This window comes from Xiphias gladius, chromosome 20 (assembly GCF_016859285.1).
Source record: "Xiphias gladius isolate SHS-SW01 ecotype Sanya breed wild chromosome 20, ASM1685928v1, whole genome shotgun sequence".
Lineage (NCBI taxonomy): Eukaryota > Metazoa > Chordata > Actinopteri > Istiophoriformes > Xiphiidae > Xiphias > Xiphias gladius.
Genome location: NC_053419.1, coordinates 9,961,761 through 9,983,277, shown reverse-complemented (window position 1 = coordinate 9,983,277; position 21,517 = coordinate 9,961,761).

Genomic DNA, 21,517 nt, shown 5'->3' with positions numbered 1-21,517 from the left:
GGATTGTAAGAGTGGAACAAAACTGTGCAGTAAAAAAAAGTACAGCTTGGTTTAGGGTGGGGACTATTGCCTTTTAACACACAGCAGGGCGATTCCTTGCAGTGTCCTTCCTTGTAATAAAAGCATAAGTCTTCACTCTATGACATTCCAGAGGGTGCTAAAATGGTACATGGACTGCCCTTATATAGAGCTTTTCTAGTCTTATGGACCACTCAAAGTGCTTTACACTACTGCCACATTCACAAAGTACTTTTCTATACCAACGGTACTTTCTATATACACACATTCACACACACTGGTACATCGGCGGCATTTTTGGGTTTAATATCATGCCAGAGGACACTTTGACATGCGGACTGGAGGAGCCAGGGATCGCATCACAGACTTCCTGGTTAATGGGCAACCCGCTCTACCTCCTGAGCCACAGGGGCAGCTATGGGTATAACACGTATAACACAAAGTCTGGAGCTAGGTGTACAGAATAGGGATAGACTTAAGTTAATTTGAATTTGTGTATAGTGCTCTCATTTAATGGAGTGCACTTTGGCATTAAATAGTGTAATTAAATGGAATTCTCGTTCAGTTGATACAATTAGGAGCCTTTTTCAGTCTCTCTAACAGAAGATTCAAGCCACACATTGTCCTCTCAACCAAGATGCATTTCAGGATCCTTTATTTAAGCAGCCCATCGGAAACCTGTGGTGAAGTGACCACAAGAAACATTTACAACTGAGATTACAAGCTTATGTTCAGACCAAAACATCCGGAGAAAATAGCCTGATTTGAAAGAAGTGAGCTTTAATTTTATGAAGCATATTAAGATTGGGTAAAATGTTTACTTTGGAATTGGATGAGGTTCTGAAGTGCAACAAACTGCCATTTAATTGCAGGTGTGTAATTGCTACTGGGGAGTAGGTCTGCCCAGACAACATTTTAAACACTTAAATCGATTGGCATTTTATGCAACTAATTAGGAACATTGTTTGCTGGCATATCCCTTTGAGACAACCCCGGGAAGCTCTACCACAGCATAAAATTCAGCTCAAAGTCTTTGATGTAAGAGCTTTTTTTAAGTGCAATCTCTCCATTGGCTCCCACCCTGCTACGTAAGAACAAAGGGGAACTGAACTGTTGTTCAGTTCCCTTGACTGCTTGTTCAGGATATATTATATTGTCATGAGTGTAATTACATATCAGATAAAAGCGATAAGAAATTAAGATCAACAAACACCATCTGAACAGCAAAAAGCTGTTTGCGTTGTCCAGTTTATTAGACTATGCGACAAGGACCCTTATTAGCCGAACTACCTGGTGACAGTTACTGGTCAGCAATACATCATAAAGCATTCATTGCCATTGCCAGTGAAGCGTTGGGGTAATTAAGCAGAGCATTGCACCTCTGCTGATACAGCTACCTCATTAAGGCCCTAAAAAACACTAAGCAATTATATTTAGAATGTACAGGAAGTGATAAGCAGCAGCTAGGGAAGTCTATCCAGGTAAATGCACTGTAAACACACACCCCAAAACACACATTCTTTTTTCTTATTTGACCGACTTACTTACTAGTTAATAAATTAGATAATTAATGACTGTATACTATCATTGTATACATATTTAAATTCCCAGTTGTGGTAAAGAAAATTATTTTGACAGTTAACATTAACCTTATGATTAGCTCGTTTTGCCCAAAAATAAATCAATATAACATGGGTGGTTATAATGTATTAAAATACTGTACTTAATCTGCTTTAGGACTGATGTAGGTCCCATTGCCTCAGCTGTCTCAGTTAGGGATTAGGGACAAAGACAGACAAAGACATTAACGGAGACAAACTGAAACAAATAAACGGAGACACAGGCACCTATCTCACTGAACCATACTCTAATGATTAATTTTCAATTAGTCTGAGTGCCTGTTTATCCTCATAGCTTTCTCTTCGCAGCATTAACCTAGATGATGTTTCCAAATAAATACTTCTGAGGCTAAATCAGTTTATGACAGCAAGTGAGACAGAGTCAATAAATTCATTTAACCAGGTGAGAGAGATCACTTAGACATTTTAAATTTTAAATTCCAGCACGTACACACACACACTGGAGTGTAGCAAAGTACAAACGTGGAGTGAAGCAAAGAAAATAAGTGTAAAGCATGACTGGAGATCTCTGGGTCTCCTACTTTTCACCCAATTCAAACCATATCCATATGTCCGTTTAAATTAAACATCAGACAGCCTGATAATGACTGCAGCTGTCTATTGTTTATTATCACGAGGCACAGCAGAAACTTTTGTTTCATAATTAAAATTTTAAAACTGGTGAGCAACCCCCTCCCCACCCCCACCCTCCCCACCCCCACCCCCATTTCCTATGCTGCCCCACATTACCTGAGTGACACAGCATTACATTACACTAAATTAGAGAATCAAATCTTCTCAGGGTCCCTGTGTCGACCGGTCACTTACAGGTTTTAAAGGAGAGGTTGCCGAAGTTCTAGGTCCTGGTTTCCCAGCAATCTCATACCTACTTTTCTCAATGTGTTGCAGGCTGCTAAATTCTGTCATCCAAGCCTTGAAGAGACCTGTATTATATTCTTTTAGACTTCTAAAGACTTTTTGTAGCTATTACAATATAAGGAACATTAACATAAGGACTTGCTAGAGTTTTCATTTGACTGCGGCTTTTTAGCTTTTTATGACAAGCTCAAAATCAAGGGATCAGTCAGAATAGCAACGTGTCATATAACAGAAAAACTTTTGAACTTTTGGGGAGACCGACAAATGATGAACGAGGGAATCCTCAACAAAGCTGACAGAGAGAGCTGGTATACTAAACAAGTACCCAGTCACTATATACATTTAGTTTAACAATCTGTACCACTTTGTACTGGATCATCTGATAGGTTACCACACAAATCTTTTGTTCATTTGTCATCATATATTTTTACTTTAAATTTTGTCTCTGAAGGTAATTTTTCTGGTTTTGCGACAGTAAGATGAAATACCTTTTGAGCAGGACTCTCAACCAAAAAACGATTTCTACTATCTGGCTCTTCCATGCCAAACTTAGGATTCAAAGAAGGTCTGATTCAGAATTGGCAAAATTATTTCTGAAGTAGTTTCTAATTTGCAAATAATGGGAGAAATTGAAAGGTGGTACTCAAGACTAAGATGGTTGAATGAATATAGCTTGTCTATGGTTGAGACGGTCCTGTAAAAAAAGACCCCATAGGTCATCTGTGCAAGCAGCTTATTACTACGCATAGTTACGTGTTCTTGTTAGGCGACCTCTAGCAGCCGTAGTAATAATGACGGGGTCAAAGGAGGAAGTCAGTTGACGTAGTAAAAAATGCTACAGTGTCTACATTGGGAGGAGAGATGGGGCGGATGGATGCGTCCACAACACACAGGACTTCAACGTGGGAGACCACTGTTCGTTTCTTGTGTGAAACATTGTTAACATTGTTTCTTCTATCCATGACCGTTTCACAATCCTAACCACATGTTTATCATTGTAACCATGACAACAAAGGTCCTCTAACATTAGGGAAGTACGTATTTTAACCCAAACTATAATCTTTTCCTAAACCTAACCAAACCATGACCAACCTTAACCTTGTGTATTTTATTGTTACCATGAAAATGGAGGTCCATTACGCCGGCCACTGGTACGTTCCAGCGGGTTGTATCTGAGGGTAGGGACAAGCAACCTATATGGCTGTTTACGTTAGAGGACTTGTTGTTATGGTTATAAACCCATGTAAATGCCTATATGGGGAGTATTTGAGAGTTCAAATGCTTCAAAAGGCCCTTGATAGTGGATCCATTTGGTATATTTGGTATATAAGGCTCCATTTACACTTTTCATTTAAAATCCATATGAGACTTAATACACTTTCCCTCTTGCACACTACTCCCTCACCCTGACAGATCAATGTTTACCTTCGTGGTTATACTTGAAAGGAGTAAAAATAATGAATGTGTCTGGGATAGATGCAACATCTCGCTAGAATATGTTGGAAACCAAACCTCGAGGTGGTTCGAACAATCTGATTTTAATCTATCTCAAACGCTTCTTGGTTTAAGACCTGATAGCTATCCAATCTGCCCAAGACACATAAAGTGACCAAGTGTTAATGGGGTCTATGTGTCTGAGCTTGACACCGGATATCATTGTTTGCATCCTGTCTGCTACCAGTCAGCAATGTTTTCTTTTATCAATGACCACAACCATTCCCTAGTCTCCAAGTAGTTTAATCATAGCCAGACCCCAGCCAAACCCTAGCACCGGCAGATCAGAAAATGTTTGAATCTTTTTTTGTAATGGTCACATAAGTTTTTTTAGAAGCCAAAGGCACAGAACCTTTTTGTGATTTATGTATGAGGACTTGTTGCTACGGGTAAGGGTCAGTTATCTGTGTTCTTCACAGATGAATATACGAATAGAAAGAGAGGGAGAAGGAGATAGAGGAGCATGAAATGAAACTTGTAATGGGTGTTGTATTGCTTCCCGGACTGCAGAAAGTCAACCCTGGACTAAACCAAGGAATGTTTCGTCAAACAAATCTACTTCTGATCAGACTACTCACCATGGGTCATGTGTTCTTCATGCTTGATACTATTTCTGGCAATGCAATCCAACAACTTGTCTATGAACAGTGGTCTGGCAGTGGGGGAACAATGGCCAAAACTGCTGGGGTGGAAACTGTAGCCTGGGGGCGTGAATTGATTTTGGATGGAATGTAAGATGTACACTTGCTTGCCTGGAGATTGTTTGGGTGTGTACTATTCCCACATGCGGGTATCTCAACCCCATGAAATTGATTAAGTTACATTTTAATGGCTGGCAAAATAAAACTAACTAGATCATCCTTTGAGTGCTTAGATCGTATGTGAGTTGTTAGTTAATCAATCACAATATTTTTTAATAAAGCATGATTTTTTGTGATTTATAAATGAAAATATCTGTAAAAACTAAAAAAAATGATATTGGAGTTACAATGTGTTTTAAAGACAGTTACGCATTAAAGGAAAATTCGTCATACAACTAGGGTTTTACATTGGCAGAACTTAAAAGTGTCACACCCTACTGCGGTGTCTTCAGCGCATTTATGCCGCATTAAGGCTTGTGTTACAGTAAAATGTCTGTAGGTGGCGCTCAGTTTACACATCTTTTCACAGGTATGTTTGCATAGTACTAAATTGTTTTTCACCAATTACATTGTGATGATAAATTTAATCAGTGGCTGGACTATATTGAGAGTCAAAGTAATTTTTGAATCAATGATGCGGTACATTTATTAACGGCATTCGCCAGAAGGTGGGTGGTGAGCGTGCAAAGTGGAGGACTGTGGCACCAGAGAGCGCAGTTCCTCCTGAGTATCCTGAGTTCCCCCTGTGGTTAGGTTTAGGCAACCGAGCACTTTGGTTAACGTTAGGGAAAGATCGTTGGGTTTGATTGAATGTTTCTAAACATGCAGTGTCAAGTCGCGGTGGAATTTTTCTGTATTAAACCAGACTACGATCTTTCCCTAACCGTAACCAAATGCTGCCAGTGCCTGAATGTAACCATATAAAAGATTAATAATGCTCCAGTCACTGTACCTGGATATGGTACTGCAAGATCGAATATTTTGGCAAATAACAGATATGTTGTGCGGGAACATTTTTGGCTGTTTTGTCTGTAATATTACTTTGCTGTTGCATTTTTCATATCAGTGCGTGATCGCTCCAGACTTGTGATAGTTTTAAATGTCCTAAATATATGGCATATATCTCATATCTACTTTAAGATATATAGCATTCTTATATCTCATATGCTATTACAGTAACATAATGAATTGCTACAATATTGATTTGACCGCTGCTTTCTAGCTTTTTATGACCAGCTCACAATCAAGGGATCAGGGAGATCAAAACTGTCAGAAGAGCAATGATTCATGTACCAGAAAGACTTTTGATCTTTTGGCGAGGCCGACAAATGATGAGCAAGGGATCCCTCAACAAAGCTGACAGAGAGGGCAGATACACTGACTAAACAAATCCTCAGGCGGAGATACATTCAGTTTACCAATCTGTACCACTTTGTTCTGGATCACCTTACTTTTCCTATAATCATAATGAGAATATGTTGTTAACATATTTGCAACTTTGGCAGGATGTGTAAGTATGTGTGAGTGTGTATGTGAATGGGTGAATGTGACATGTAGTGTAAAGTGCTTTGAGTGGTCAATAAGACTTGAAAAGCGCTATATAAGGGCAGTCCCTGTACCATTTACCATTTTTTCAATTTTGGCAAGCTGCCATTAATATATTTAACGCTTCATTTATTAAAAAAATAAATAAATAAATAAACTTAAGAATGTAATCCAGCCAGCTATTACCTTGTCACCACAAAGTAAGTGTGAAAACAAATTAGTTGTATATGAGCGTAATTTCTAGGAGACAACGTTGATGAGGCAAAATTCTCTTTGTGGTTTTCTGTGATCACAGAGTACCGCTTTCATCATTAAGCTTTGTTTGTTCATTGTTTATTCTGTCAAAGGACTTCATAAAATAAAGATTTGATGGATGTCTCAGTCAGCAGTGCAGAGTTTAGGTTTTCACAAGAACAACCTGAAAACGTGGTTTCGATACATGCATTGAGCAGCCCTTTTTTAACTGCTTTATGTGGACAAAGAAGCAGTAGTGCCCTACCCAAGAAACTTGAAGAAGGGCAACCATATATGTCTGAAATTGGAACACAGCACATTAAGCATTTAATTTATATTATATTTCAATATATATATTATTATATATTTATAAGAAATTATTCAAATTTTGTATAAACAATTCAACTCACGGCAATATTTATAGCCTTTACCGGGGGTTATGTAAAAAAAAAAAAAACTCTGTAAAATTAAAAATTCAGCCCAGACAGAATTTATCAGGCATTTCAGAATCACCTCTACAGTTTGTTATAGCCTTATTCTGTGCTGCTGCAAATCATTATTTTATAATCCTGACGCCGTCAGACAAAATCTGCGTAAAAGGTTAAAGATTCACCCGCCAATCTATAGGACTCTTTGACTTCGGTAGCGCTATTTCAGGTGTGTTTTGGTCCGTACTGGACTTCGTTGTCACGCTACCTTGACAAATTATACATTTTTTGAAAGCTGTAAAGCTGTAAGTCTCCTGTTTCTATGTGTGCAAAGCATTTTAGGATCCTCATATCACTGCAACAGCTGTTGACACAGACTTGGTTCAGACTTGTTGCTATGGCTCCAAAGTGTTTTCCCCACAGAAGGCAATACTACAGGCCTTACTTCCCCTTTTCATGTTTCAGTTTCTTTTATATAATTCTGACTCTGGTTGTAACATTTAAAGAGTTACCTTTAAAAGGATACCAGGGTATGACAGTAATCAAAGGGGCTGATTGAGGGTTGTTTTGGATATATTTTTTTCATGCTTGTGCACAAAAATGGGGGTGCTGTGAGATCGGCTATCTCGACATTTAAAATGATTTAGCACAAATAGACCTATCACAGATATCTTAGAGACCATAGTTGAAGCACTTAATACGGTCCATTTTTTTGCATCTGGACTCGTTTTATTTATTGGACTTATTTATTGAAAGGTTTTTCAAGCATGCAGAGGAGTTTAATTTTATTAGCATACTGTATGCATGGTTTTGTTATACAGTGGGTTTAAGGGGATGTCTTGGGAGATCTCTTTTCACGCACTGGGGGATGGCGTGGAAGGTTATTGGAAGCCATACATAAATGTCTCATAAAAACCTGTCAGTACTCTGGGCAGCTTCAGGAGGAGGGAGAGAGAGAGAGAGATTTTAGCTATCACTGCCTCCAAAACCAGATATTACAATGAAAAAGATAAATCTCACCACTTTGTCACATTGACAAATTTAGACCTGTTTCTAGTTTCGCAACAAATTTGGGGGATACTTATCTTTAACGCACAACAGAAACGATGAGAGAGGCTGCTGACCTGAAAGCTCTGATGAGAGGCGCGCTCCAGTATCAGCATTTCTAAGCGCCGATCACCAAATCCACAGTCAATAATTAGCTCCGCATAGGCATATAAAAACCACATGTAAAGGTGGCTCAAGAGCCATGGTACATGTAAAAATCAGTCAGTGGTGTTACACACATTATTGGCAGCAGATAAAGTAAGCTGCACTGACCAGGGCAGAGCCACACACACACATTTGAAATGACCAATGACTGGACAGTGTATTTGATTTTAAGTATTTCTTTAATCATTGCAGCAGTTTTTGAGGCTTCTGAGGGAGCTCAGGCCTGTTTTCAGATAGTTAAGCCCCTCTGTCTCCTCCTGGTTCAGATCTCTGGATCAGAACCAGGATCACACGCTGCACTGATCACATTCCAAACATTATTTAAATCATACATTAGTTAGGCTATCAAAGGCTAACTTAATAGCCTGTATGATATTTTACATTTTACTGTAGTTATGCTTTTTTTTAAGATGCAAAGGTGGGAGCTGCTGCAGCCAAATAAAAAATAATGTGCACCTTGGAGAGATAATGTTAAACCATGAGGACCCATGTCTTTTCTGTTTCTCAAACATGGCATACCTTTATGGGGAACACACAAAATCAATCCTTTTGATTACGATACACAGTATTATACATGTATGATATATATAAACATCACAAGGGAAAGCTGAAGTGAAAAATAAATCCTGGATGAGAAAATAATGTGAAGAAATGTGAAGACGGCTGCAGAGACAGCCCTGTACTTTGATAAGCATCAGCCTATTAAACCTCTGTTCTGTCCCTCCTGTGTCCCACCTGGTCATCCATACTGTGTTTTAATGAAGCCAAATTCAGGATATAGTTGCAAGCATTTACATATCTGTCTGTGTCTGTTGTCAGACTACTGAAAGAGGAAGAAATAGCCTAGTGATTTAATCGTGGCTTAAATGTCAAAATGTCGTTCCCAAGCTGCTGCGCGGCTGTGATACATAGCCGTTAAACTTCCATTCTGTCCCCAAATTACATGTAGCTGAACTTGTTTTGGAGAGAAAACAAAGGCAAATGGTAAAATCGTGATCCAAAACTGTCCATTGTCACAGTTTACAGACCGGTTTCATTGTTGAGCACAATGATGAGCACAAAAATAAGTAAAAATAAATAAACTGGAATTTTCTTATTTTTTTCCAAATTAAAGCCAATAAAATGAAGTGCCAACAATTCGATATGAATAAGATAAGCCCTTCACCTACACCAAGCAGGTATAATTAGAAGAAAAGCACAGGTGGCTGTGGATTTTTGCTACCACAATAATGGTGACAGAAGGTAAGTGTTTGGTCATCCAGGGAATATGCATGGGATAATTGTTGTCAGAGGAGTTGTTCCTTATTGCTTGGGGAGACCGAGTCAAGCGCGGGGTTCCGTCTGGTAGCTAAGTTGCTGCTGCATTTTCAAGGACAAATTAGAAGAAAATCATTATTTACAGCCTGGATGTACATTTGGGGCTCCAGAGGGGCAGATGTGTTATTAGAGTTTGTGTCTCCCTTGTTAACTACCAGGCTTCCTAAGCAGCAGTTCAGTTAATGTGGACAAATCTACTGCTCCGTTCATCTGAGTGAGAAGTATGGGAGGAGCAAGCTCTTCTAATGAAGCTTGGTACATGTATCATATAAATATATCCCTTATTGTGTGCGATAATTATAGAAATCTGCTCATGTTTGAGACTGTCCTGTAAAAAACGAGCCCATAGGTCGTCTTTTCGAGCAGGTTAATACGACCCATAGTTACATTGTATTGTTAGGTGACCTCTAGTGGCAACAGTAATTATGATCACTGTCACTCAGGAAACCGCTGCTTGTTCTGCTGCCGATAGTTGTTGTTTCTTTTAACCGTGACTGTTCTGCAACCATAAATGTGTGTTTATTAGTGTAACCATGACGACAAAAGTCCTCGAACCTTAAGGAAGTGCTTATTTTAACACAAACCATGGATTCCTAAACCTAACCAAATTGTTGGAGGACTGGTTGCACATTCGTGTATTTTCTGACCAGCCTCTGCTTTTGAAAATATTTTGTCCCAGTTGTGTGTTTTAGGCAATAGTTGGGAAACTTATTTGTCAAGATATATACCAACACCACCTTGTCATTTTTACATTTCTAATTTTGTACAGCTTAAACAAACAAGATGTAACATTTTAATTAGTGAGTACCCTTTGGACAAAGATCACGCTAGCAGCTTCCCCTGCTTCCGGTCTTTATGCTTATCTAAGATTACACGCTACTGGCTCTAGCTTTGTATTTAGAATATAGACATGAGAGTGGTATCAATCTTCATATCTAACTCCCAGCAAGAACAAGTGTATTTCCTAAAACTGCTCCTTTAAATTAATATCTTGAAAGTCAAGAGTATCTTGAGAGTTCAATACTTTTTGTGGGCGTGAGTTTTGGAGGAGAGGTGGAAGTAAGTCTCATCAATTACACGCAGTCAATGGTCAGAAAACTGTTTACTGCTTTAAAGGATGTACAGTTGGCAACGTAAACTCTTTCTGAAACCAGTGAAGCAACATTTTATCAGTCAAAAAGTTGGAAGAAAAAAACGGGAAAGGAGAGTTAACGTGGAGCTGTTGGGTGTCATCTCCGTGTTAATGTCCTCCCTGATTTTGCATGCTGAACACACAAACAGAGTAGGCGTGGCGGAGTGCGGGCATTTGAAAATTTAAAGCTTTGCCAGCAAGACATTTGCTCTGTAACCAAGATTGATGTTGGTGTGATAGATGGATGAGGATACAGTGTGTAGCGCACACAGCTCAGTCTAGGAGAAAAGCTGGAAACAACGTACCGTACAGCTCTTATAGTGAGTGGGATGTAACGATTAACATATAGCACTGTAAGTGTGAACACCATGTTTGTGACAGAATGTCAAGCAAACATCCTAATGTATTTACAGGCCACACTGAATGAACCTGCAGTACAGAAGAAACAGAAAGGTTGCACTAACTTATTCTGCATATGAGAGCCAACTGAACACTTAAACAAATCATTAGTGTCATTAAAAAGGTGATAATAAAACATTATTCACTGCTTTGGTTGACTGTAATGACATTTCTATTAAAGGGAAATGGAAACCTGCAAGCAAGCGGCATCATTTTCATACTTTTTTTTCCCACTCAGTTGTGCCCCTCTGGGTGCTGGTGCAGAGATTAAGATTTATTGGCACATGCTATAACACATATGTTGTGCACTTATATAGCATGAAAGCAGATGAGGAAAAATGGGGATGGAGGGGAAAATCTACAAGGGGGGAAAAACAAACCAGAGAGGGGCACGGAGGATGGGATAAAAAAGGATAAACAGCACCAGGTACGGCATATCAAGAGTCATCATCTTTTTTTTTCTTTAATGTAGTGCTTTAGTTGAATGGAGTTGTGTTTTTACCAGGATCAAGCAGGGGAAGCTGTTACTCTAAAAGCTGTATCTATCAACCTCTGCCCCCTAATGTATAAAAAGCAATTCTGCAGCGGTATATACAAAAAGTATGCTCATTGCTAACAGAGAATTTGTGTCATGTTGTGTAAATCATGAGTCCCTTCAGAATTATGACGCCTACAAACAAATCTGCTTTTCAGTCTTGTAGTTTTGAAAAATCGTGTTTTTGCTCTTCCTTGCCTCCACTCCATTAGACAAAAATTTAATATATAGCAGCTATTCATCACAGCTCTGGGAACACAAACCTATCTTCTGATTTAAAAAAAAAAAGGACTAAAATGTATGACAACCAGACCCAAACAAAGGTTTTTCTCACAGCAGGTAAAGTAAAGTAGTAGCCCACTTTATGAACATGTATCATTGTCTATCAGCCACATTAAGCAGCCACGGTGTCCCGAGCTAATTTAATGGTAGCAATCGTTTCCCTCTGTAACAAATCACAGGTCAGTACACATCCTCCGCAGCTGTCACCGGGATGAATAGATGCCAGTAATGAGAACGTAAACACTCACGGATCAGCAAACACTAATGGCCATAACTTTTTTTAAGTGATTGTTTCAGGAGACTGCATTCAGCATTAATTGGCACATTGTTGGAGTTCTAAACTTTAGTGTAGGTGCATGTGACTCAAAGTCACCAGCCAGGCAATATTTTGAATAACCTGCATCCTCTACGTCATCTAACAATGACACCTTCATTGTTTGGTCTAAAGTAAAATTACTTTCTCCAGGTGTACTTACATACATTATCGTTGCTGAAAATATAGAAATCTGACTGTGTCAAATAAATCTGGGTAGTATAGACATATGATAAAAATGCACATAAATACTCAATACCATTTACATACGGTAGCCCCAGAAGCCAGACAGAAACATTTCACCCCAGTGTTGAACTGAATGGTGACATTCAGAGAATAGGAGTCAGAGCCTTCAGTTATCAGGCTCCTCTAGTGTGGAACCATCTTCCAGTTTTGATCCGGGAAGCAGACACCCTCTCCAAGTTCAAGAGTAGGCTTAAAACCTTCCTTTTTGATAAAGCTTGCAGTTAGGGTTGGCTCAGGCTTGTCTTGAACCGTCCCCCTAGTTATGCCGCTATAGGCCTAGACTGCCGGGTGACTTCCCATTATGCACCGAGCTCCTCTCTCCTCCTCTTCCTCTCCATCTGCACGCATTCATATTGCACCGATGCTCATTACTAACTTGACTTCTTCTCTCTCCCGTAGTTTTGTGCTTTCTCGTCACCTCTCTCCTGCTGTCGCTTTCTGCAGGTATTTCTGCCCCTGCTGCTAGAGAGTCTGGATTTGTGACTGCAAACCACCTACTGCCCCCATGATCCTGCTTAACACCCACTGCTTCACCTATTATGATTATCATCTATTATTATTAATTATAATAATATCTATAATTATTATTTAGTTTTACAAGTACTATTATTCACCCAGTTTTATTATTAGTCTCATTATTGTTACACATCTTTATGTTATACGTCTACTGTGCTATGCCCCCCCCCAACCCAGCCAGTCGGGGCAGACGGCCGCCCACCACGAGCCGGGTTCTGTTCAAGGTTTCTACCTGTTAAAAGGGAGTTTTTCCTTGGCGCTTGCTCATGTGGGAATGTCGGGTTTCTGTAAATATAACAATAAAGAGTATGGTCTGCTCTACATGAAAGGGCCCTGTGATAATATATGTTATGATTTGGCGCAATGTAAGTAAAATTGAATTGAATTGAATTGAATTTACATTTCACTAACAGTGTAGATATTGATCTGTGGCAAGTGTTCACTTCAACCCTAGTTTTAAGTCTTAATTTAACACTATGCCAGTGTTCATGTCAGACCACACTTTGATGTGCTTCTACATTTCATCTGAAATTGACCAGAATTGGATAATATCCACCAAAATCTATCTTCAAAATAGCAATACTTGCCTTAATTGACATAGAAATAAGGTTTGTCACATTGACCAAAACAACAGCGGACCAAATTAAAGGACAAAAAGCAGTATCGTCATTTATGAGAATAGAGACACAATAAGCCCACAGAATTCTGGCCAATAACCTACTGCTGGTAAGTGCTGAACAATTCATTAGGCGGGAGCTAGCGGTGACTATTACTCAGGCACCCCGTCTCCTTCAATCCTCGCTACTGTTTTACCTTAATATACTACTAAATTGCAAGAGCAAACATGTCTTGAGAGAAACATTATGCCACCCTTATTAAGATTTTTATCAAAATAATGAGGAAACAAAATTAACATATCTGAAAAGTCACAAAATTATGATGATAAACATAACAGCACAGTGATCACTGATGTATTTCATTTGTTTTCCTGTAATGTCCTCTCTTGCAACACTACAGCCAGTTGTACCGACTAAAGCATGATTAAACTTTTTTATGGTTATTTTTAGACATTCATAGCACTTCCCTTACATTAGGGAAAGATCAGTCAATACAGAAAAAGTCTGCATTTACTTGAAAAACAGACACAATGTATTTACGTTATGAAAATCAAACTGAAATTACCATCTTTCCCTGACCAAAGCTATTCTTTTGCTTAAATCGAACCATACATCCGACTTGGGATGTGAACCCCAAGTCCTGGACTCTGTACACCCACCATCCACACTGACCTCCATCCTATGATGAGCGAGCAGTACAAGAACGTAGCACTTCATTATCTCAAAATGTTTCTCTCAAAATGTAATCGACAAGTGAACTTAACAATAAATAAATCTTATTTCTAAAATTACAAAGGGGATACAAATGTTATGTCCTCAGTTGATATTCAGATATTGGGACGAGCAGAACACTGTCAAAATGGGATCTACTGTAAAAGAAGGAAGTGTGAGGTTTGTTCCTCTGCTGAACTCAACATGTCGCAGTTTGAAAAAAAGGGCGACTTGACTGTCAAATTTGTTACATAAATAAGAAATACCACATCACAGGTGGCGCGGTGGTGTAGTGGTTAGCACTCTTGCCTCACAGCAACAAGGCTCTGGGTTCAAACCTGCAGGCTGGCTGGGGTCTGTGTGGAGTTTGCATGTTTTCCCTGTGCCTGCTTGGGTTTCCTGTGGGTACTCCCTCCCTTCCCCTGTCCAAAGACATGCAGGTTAGGTTAACTGGCTTCTCTAAGTTGCCCGTGAGTGTTATTTGTCTCTATATGTCAGCCGTGTGATAGACACGCGTGTAACCCGCTTATCACCCAATGTGAGCCTGGATTTCCGAGGCCCTCAAAAAGGATAATCACAAAAATCGTTGGTACAAATAAAACAAGTAAAAATCCAATCAATCACCGATAAAACTCATGTACCCAAACTCTAAAATGGCCTAAAATCTGCCTGGACCCACACCAGTGCAGTCCAAGGTCAGGTGAGGCTCATCAATCCTTCTCCTATTGACTTCCACTCTGGCAACCACATTCCCCGGGAGGATGTTTCCATCTTTAGCTCCATCACAGTCAGCTGGAGACAAAACAGAATGAAATGAGACTCCAAAACTCACAGCCACAGGGGGAAATGTATCCTGAAATGGAGAGTAGAGGGAAGTCAGACTTCCCTCTGCTCATCTTGAAAAATTATCTTGAAACTGCATTTGTATATTTCAACAGATATCAGGTTTATTTGATATGATTTAAAATACTGTAAGCTTCACAAATATGCTATGGCCCCTGATTTGGGCTGAAAATCCATGGATGCTATTTATCATTTCTTCAACTCAATAAATTGAGTTAAATAAACAAAGACAAGGTATGAGATATACTACAGACGAGTTTCTGTCATACAGCTTAACCAAAGTGGAATTAGGTTTTAATATTCTGTCTTTACGCTACCAATTATATGCACTCCCTGCAGATTAAGAGATAAATATTTTGTTTCTGAAATGCTTCTTTAATTTTCTAAGTTGAACACATATGGAGAAATTAGTCCTCCCAAAAAGACGTTACTACTTTGATAATTAGATAGTCAATCAGAAGAAAGAATTATGGCCTTTTTAAATAACACTTTAAAAGCCAAACAACATATTAAAATCTTATTATGTCTATTACTTATCAGAGCAGTTAACACTGGAGGGAATATTATAGTTGAAACTTAATTTAATTATTGTATTTCACAATATACACGCTGAAAGAAATACACAGTGATGGTAAGAGGGTGGGTTGTAAAATTAAAATATTCTAAAAGATGGCTAGATGCCATAAAAATACAAAAAGGAGATCCAATGTCAAAATTAGCAAGGTGTTCCACTCCATATAAGCTGTAATATAAGTCTGTAAGTGAAGAAAAATGGCCTGCTGGATTTGACGAGGAACAACCTCTCTAGATGGTAGAGCCACTGTCTGGTACTAAAAAGAGCTCATTTTGCGTCTCATTTTAAGACTGCAGTCTTCCTTTCTCCCTGCTCTGTCAAAAATAAATGACTTTCTGGGCAGCACAGGTGGGAGTCGTATTAGAATGTAGACACAGTAATGGAACGTAGTAATATGAAATGGTTCCATTTCATAACAATGACGTCCAACCCCTTAAGAATACGTCTAAAGTGAAGAGGATAGAAGGCAAGGATTTTCAGCCTGAGCTTACCACATGAGCGGGTTTATTGAAAGTAATAATCATGCGAGTTAAAGGTCCAGTGAAAATAGCCTACATCCAGCTATATTACTAATTTCATCAGCTCTTCCTATGAGATCTCTTTTTTTGGGGGGAAATGGACTCGGATAGGAGTAGCTGCCATCCCTTCGTCATCTGAATGGGACTCTGAAGAGAGATAAATAACACAGAAGCAAAATACAAAGTGCAGAATGTGTGCATGAAAAAGTGCTTCACATTATGATTTAAACTAAACTGTAGAAGAATTGCATTCCTCCTACTGAACACCGAGATTACAGCCCCCGAGCAAACATCCTCGTGTGAATTTTAACAGCAACAGATTAGGTGACTCTCACCCTGTGACAACCCTGGCTTGTTAATTTTGAAAAAGCAGGTCTGTAATGACCTACATTTATGACGAGCATGGGGTTCAGGTAATGGTAGAGCTGAAGAACTGGGAGATGCCAGGCTTGTTATTTTTCAGCATCACTTCAAACTGAGGGACCTGCTGACACATAAAGGTTGGCTGACCTCTATGGTGGCATGGGTCTTGGTGGAATGAAAAACCCTTTTTTGGATGGTATCCATTGAAACTATGAGATTTTGGGTTGAGTATGTACAGGAGTAAGACAAAATATTATTGGTTTTGTAAAATATTACGCATTTCAGGACAACAGCCCAGAGTTGAATCAAGACCCCTCTGGTGTAGACACAACAAAATTAAATGCACTACCTTCTCTCTAACAAGCAGTTTATCCACAACAAATTAGAAGAGCTGGAATTGCGGGCCAAATGAAATGCGAAGGTAAGGAAAACTGTCCTCCTGCTTTCACCTTAACATAGCTTAGTGGATCTGACTGAGATTAGGAACCGTCAATAAGTGGGTTGAGTAGCCAATTTCGACTGGACCGGGCACCGACAATTACCAACAAGCGATGTGGAGGGGTGTGTGCACAATCACACCCTTACTACTTGCCTAATGAATTCCAACAGGTATTTTCACGATTGACTACATACATCCACAAGCCAATGCATCCGCAGCCGCACAGCTGATTGCTGACGTAACGCATACGCTGGACTAAATCGGACCAGATGCCCCAAAATTTAGCCTCGGGGATTTTAATCACTGCCAATTAAACAAGACTTTGAGGACACATGAAGAATATGTGACTTGTGCCCCACACAAAAGAACTCAATGATCGACATTTTTACTGTTCAGTGGGCAATGCTTATAAATCTTTGCCGTCCTTCGGTGCATCCTACCACAATAGTGTTTAGCTTATGCTTGTGTACACATCCTCCTTCAGGCGCCTTGAGCATGTAGAGGGAACAGTGAAGAGTTGGTGAAAGGACAGTGTCTCCTCTCTTCAAGTATGCTTGGACTGTACAGATTGGCAATGTTTTTGTGATGCTTGTGACAACAAGCGGATGATCATGTTCCGGGTTGATTCAGCCATCCCAGGTAAAAGGTTGTTACTTATCCAAATAACAAGTCTTGGTTAACAAAAGAGCTTAAACAGGTTATTAATAAAAACAAACGGATTACTTATACTGGGAATCCTTTGGAGAAAAAGGCTGTCTCCAGAGAAATGTGAAATGAAAGAAGGAATGCTAAAATTAATTATAGGGAAAAAATAGAAATGCAATGCAGCAGTTGCAATCTTAGAGCAGCCCGGCAAAGGATTAAAACAATGGCCTCCATTAATCAATGTGTAAAGGAGACAAAACAATCCATCACTGTAAATGGGGTGGATGATTCTGATTTTCCAGACATTTATAAATCTTCTTTTTCTCGCTTTGAAAGGACTGAGTTTTCTGAAAATGTATATATCATAAGAGGGTCTCTCGTACCTCAGAATGAAAATGTGATATCTCAGGAATGTTTCACAGCCCCATTTACAATTTTAGTCGATTGCTAAGACACACTTAATGAAACTGGAATCCTATTGATCTTCATCATCACCTTTTCAGCACAAGAGAAGTCTTCTCTTGGAAATATATAAACACTTTTTCAGTGTTTTCACACATTTTTTACACCCTTTTTCAAAATAGTTAACACAGATCTCATAGAAAGACCCCAAACTCTCTTGGATTGACTTTTTTTAACAAGAAAGCATCTATTCACAGGTGATAGAAATCACTTGCCTAATAATGAATCTCTACTGCACCTATGTGAAACTCCTTCGGACATAAGAGCTCGCCTGAGAGCCTGCCACCCACATGTCTGTGTATCTGTGTTGCTCAGGCTGATGCTGACAGGTTTTCCAGAATAAAATGATGCCTGACATTAACAAACAAATCAGCTGGAAAAACCGTGGTTAATTTACTTTATAAATAATGTTCATGTCTGCGTATGTTGGTAGGGACAATTCAGTAACACTTTGACCTTGGTAGGGACATGCCCTTACTGTCCCTACCCAAACCTATGTACATGTATGGATCTAAGAGGCCAAAGGCAGGTAATGAGAGTGAGAGGCCACTGCAGAGGGGCCTGAGGATGAAGAGTTTGCATGCATGGTGGAGGAGCAGCAGCAAGAGGTGAAAAGAGAGCTCAACTTTCAAATTAGACTTAGGCAACAATTGTTCACCATGTCATCAATCATGGCTTGTCCTTTAGAGAGAGTGCACAAAGGGTGCAGCCCAATCTGAGTCGGAGCACTCTGGCATCTACTGTCAGACTTTTTCAGAATAGGTACGTCACAATGTTACTGTATACCAAACATGTATTTCAGCTTTACTCTATGGCCCTGTTGGCACAACACTGTGTATACAGTAATGCGGTTTTTTCTTCAATCTCATTTATGTGGCTGTCATAATGTCAATTTTGGCATGCTTTTTGCATTTACTTCATAGAATCCACAGACTACCACACACTGGTGGCAGAGGAAATACCTTTAGTGCTAAACAGGAGGCTGCCGTAGTACAGTACATGTGATTTTGGTAAACATGCGATCAGACTAAGTGAAGTCCAGGCGACAGTAATTGCAGATCACGGAACATTTAGAAATATCATCAGTGTGAGTTTGGCGACTATTGATTGAGTCCTAACACAAAACCATGTCGGAATAAAGCAGCTGTACAGAGTTCCATTCCAGAAAAACTCTGACGGCGTGAATGAGGCAAGACTCCAGTATGCGCAGGTAAGGATTTGTTGGTGTAATGTCTTCTCATATCATACAGTTACATGCAACTGGAATCATTTACTTTATGAATTCAGATTTTTTCTTAGAGAACTGATGCTGAAGGGGTGCATCACATATTAATTTGGATGTGGATGAAGCCAGCTTCAAACTCTCTAAAGTGAGGAGATGCAGAAGGAACATCGCTGGGCAGAGGGCCACTGTTATAGTGTTAGTTCGGAGGGGCGTCAATATCACCACCATCTCTTGATGCACTGCATGAAAGATTGGTTCCACCCGAAGAGAGAGGGCTGTTGATGCCTGGCATGGCTCTGTATGTCATCATTTGGGACAATGTTGCCTTTCACCACTCTCGTCTTGTGAATGAATACTGCACACTAGGGTTGGTGCATCATCCATTGCCAAAGGCTGACAGTCCTCACAATGTTAAGCCCAGCACCCCAATTAACACACAGGCTGAAACAGAAGCTGACTGGTCAAAATGTCTAATTTTGTTTGCAAAACGCTGTAACACTCACAAAACATTAAAAACGTGCAACAAAATCAAATATTTCCCTCAAACAATACAACTTGTTGTCAAATTATTATATTCTTTTAATCAATCATAACAGAATAAAAAACAATGCAATATAAAATACAAAAATACAATACAAAATTATTATTATTAAATTATTAATGAAATTATTATTATTGTATGTGCTAAAAAGGAAAGCAGGCTTATCACAGCATGAATTGTTTTTCTTTTCTCCCAAGATGATTTTATTAGAGATAACAAACACTGATGCATTCTGCACCTGGACTTGAAATACTGTAAAATAAAAGAGACATTTTCGAAGAAAGTTTTCTTCATTCAGTTTTATACTTGTGTACAAGTCTTTCCAAGCGCATGAACTGTTGTTGAAATGTAAGACCCACAGTAAGCACCTAAACGAGAGATATTTGGACATTTCGTATGGTACAGCTTTTGTACTGCATTCTCTCTTCACCAAAGATCCAATAAAGAATTTCACCCAAAATCAGAAATACTCAGAAACAACTGTGTGTATTGTACTGCATTAGATTTTTCAATGTCATTCTTTTTTCCATGCTTTTCGAACTCAAAAATGTTGAATACTGTAAATGAAAATAAATTAAACATAAAACCCAAGGAGGTTATGAATGAAAATACCCAAATAACAAAATGAAGAGTTGAAATACTCAGAACTTCACATTTAGTACATTCATTACAGATGGTTAGGGCACAGGTTCTCATCAACATCGCTTTGATTAGATGTTTTCCCTTGCAATGCACCAAAAGAAAAATGTCCTTGCATGGCGTATCCATCCCTAGCAGTCCTCTGTAACTATTGCCAGGCAACCAGCATTCATTGCCTCCAGGAGAGACATCTGGTCATATGACCAGTGATCATATATCATCCATCTCCAAGCAGAGAAGAATTCCTCAATTGGGTTCAGAAAAAGAGAGAAAAGGAGACAATACTGGGAGGAATTGCATCATCATATGGAGCTGTGCTGCAAACCATTCATTCACAAGACGAGAGCGGTGAAAGGCAACATTGTCCCAAATGATGACATACAGAGTCATGCCAGGCATCGACAGCCCTCTGAGAGTTTGAAGCCAATTTCATCCACATAAATGAATATGTGATGTGCCCCTTCAGCTTCAAGCTCCATTATTCTCTAAGAAAAAGCTAATTCATAAAGTAAATTATTCCAGTTGCATGTAACTGTATGATATGAGAAGACATTACACCAACAAATCCTTACCTGCGCATACTGGAGTCTTGCCTCATTCACGCCGTCAGAGTTTTTCTGGAATGGAACTCTGTACAGCTGCTTTATTCCGACATGGTTTTGTGTTAGGACTCAATCAATAGTCGCCAAACTCACACTGATGATATTTCTAAATGTTCCGTGATCTGCAATTACTGTCGCCTGGACTTCACTTAGTCTGATCGCATGTTTACCAAAATCACATGTACTGTACTACGGCAGCCTCCTGTTTAGCACTAAAGGTATTTCCTCTGCCACCAGTGTGTGGTAGTCTGTGGATTCTATGAAGTAAATGCAAAAAGCATGCCAAAATTGACATTATGACAGCCACATAAATGAGATTGATGAAAAAACCGCATTACTGTATACACAGTGTTGTGCCAACAGGGCCATAGAGTAAAGCTGAAATACATGTTTGGTATACAGTAACATTGTGACGTACCTATTCTGAAAAAGTCTGACAGTAGATGCCAGAGTGCTCCGACTCAGATTGGGCTGCACCCTTTGTGCACTCTCTCTAAAGGACAAGCCATGATTGATGACATGGTGAAT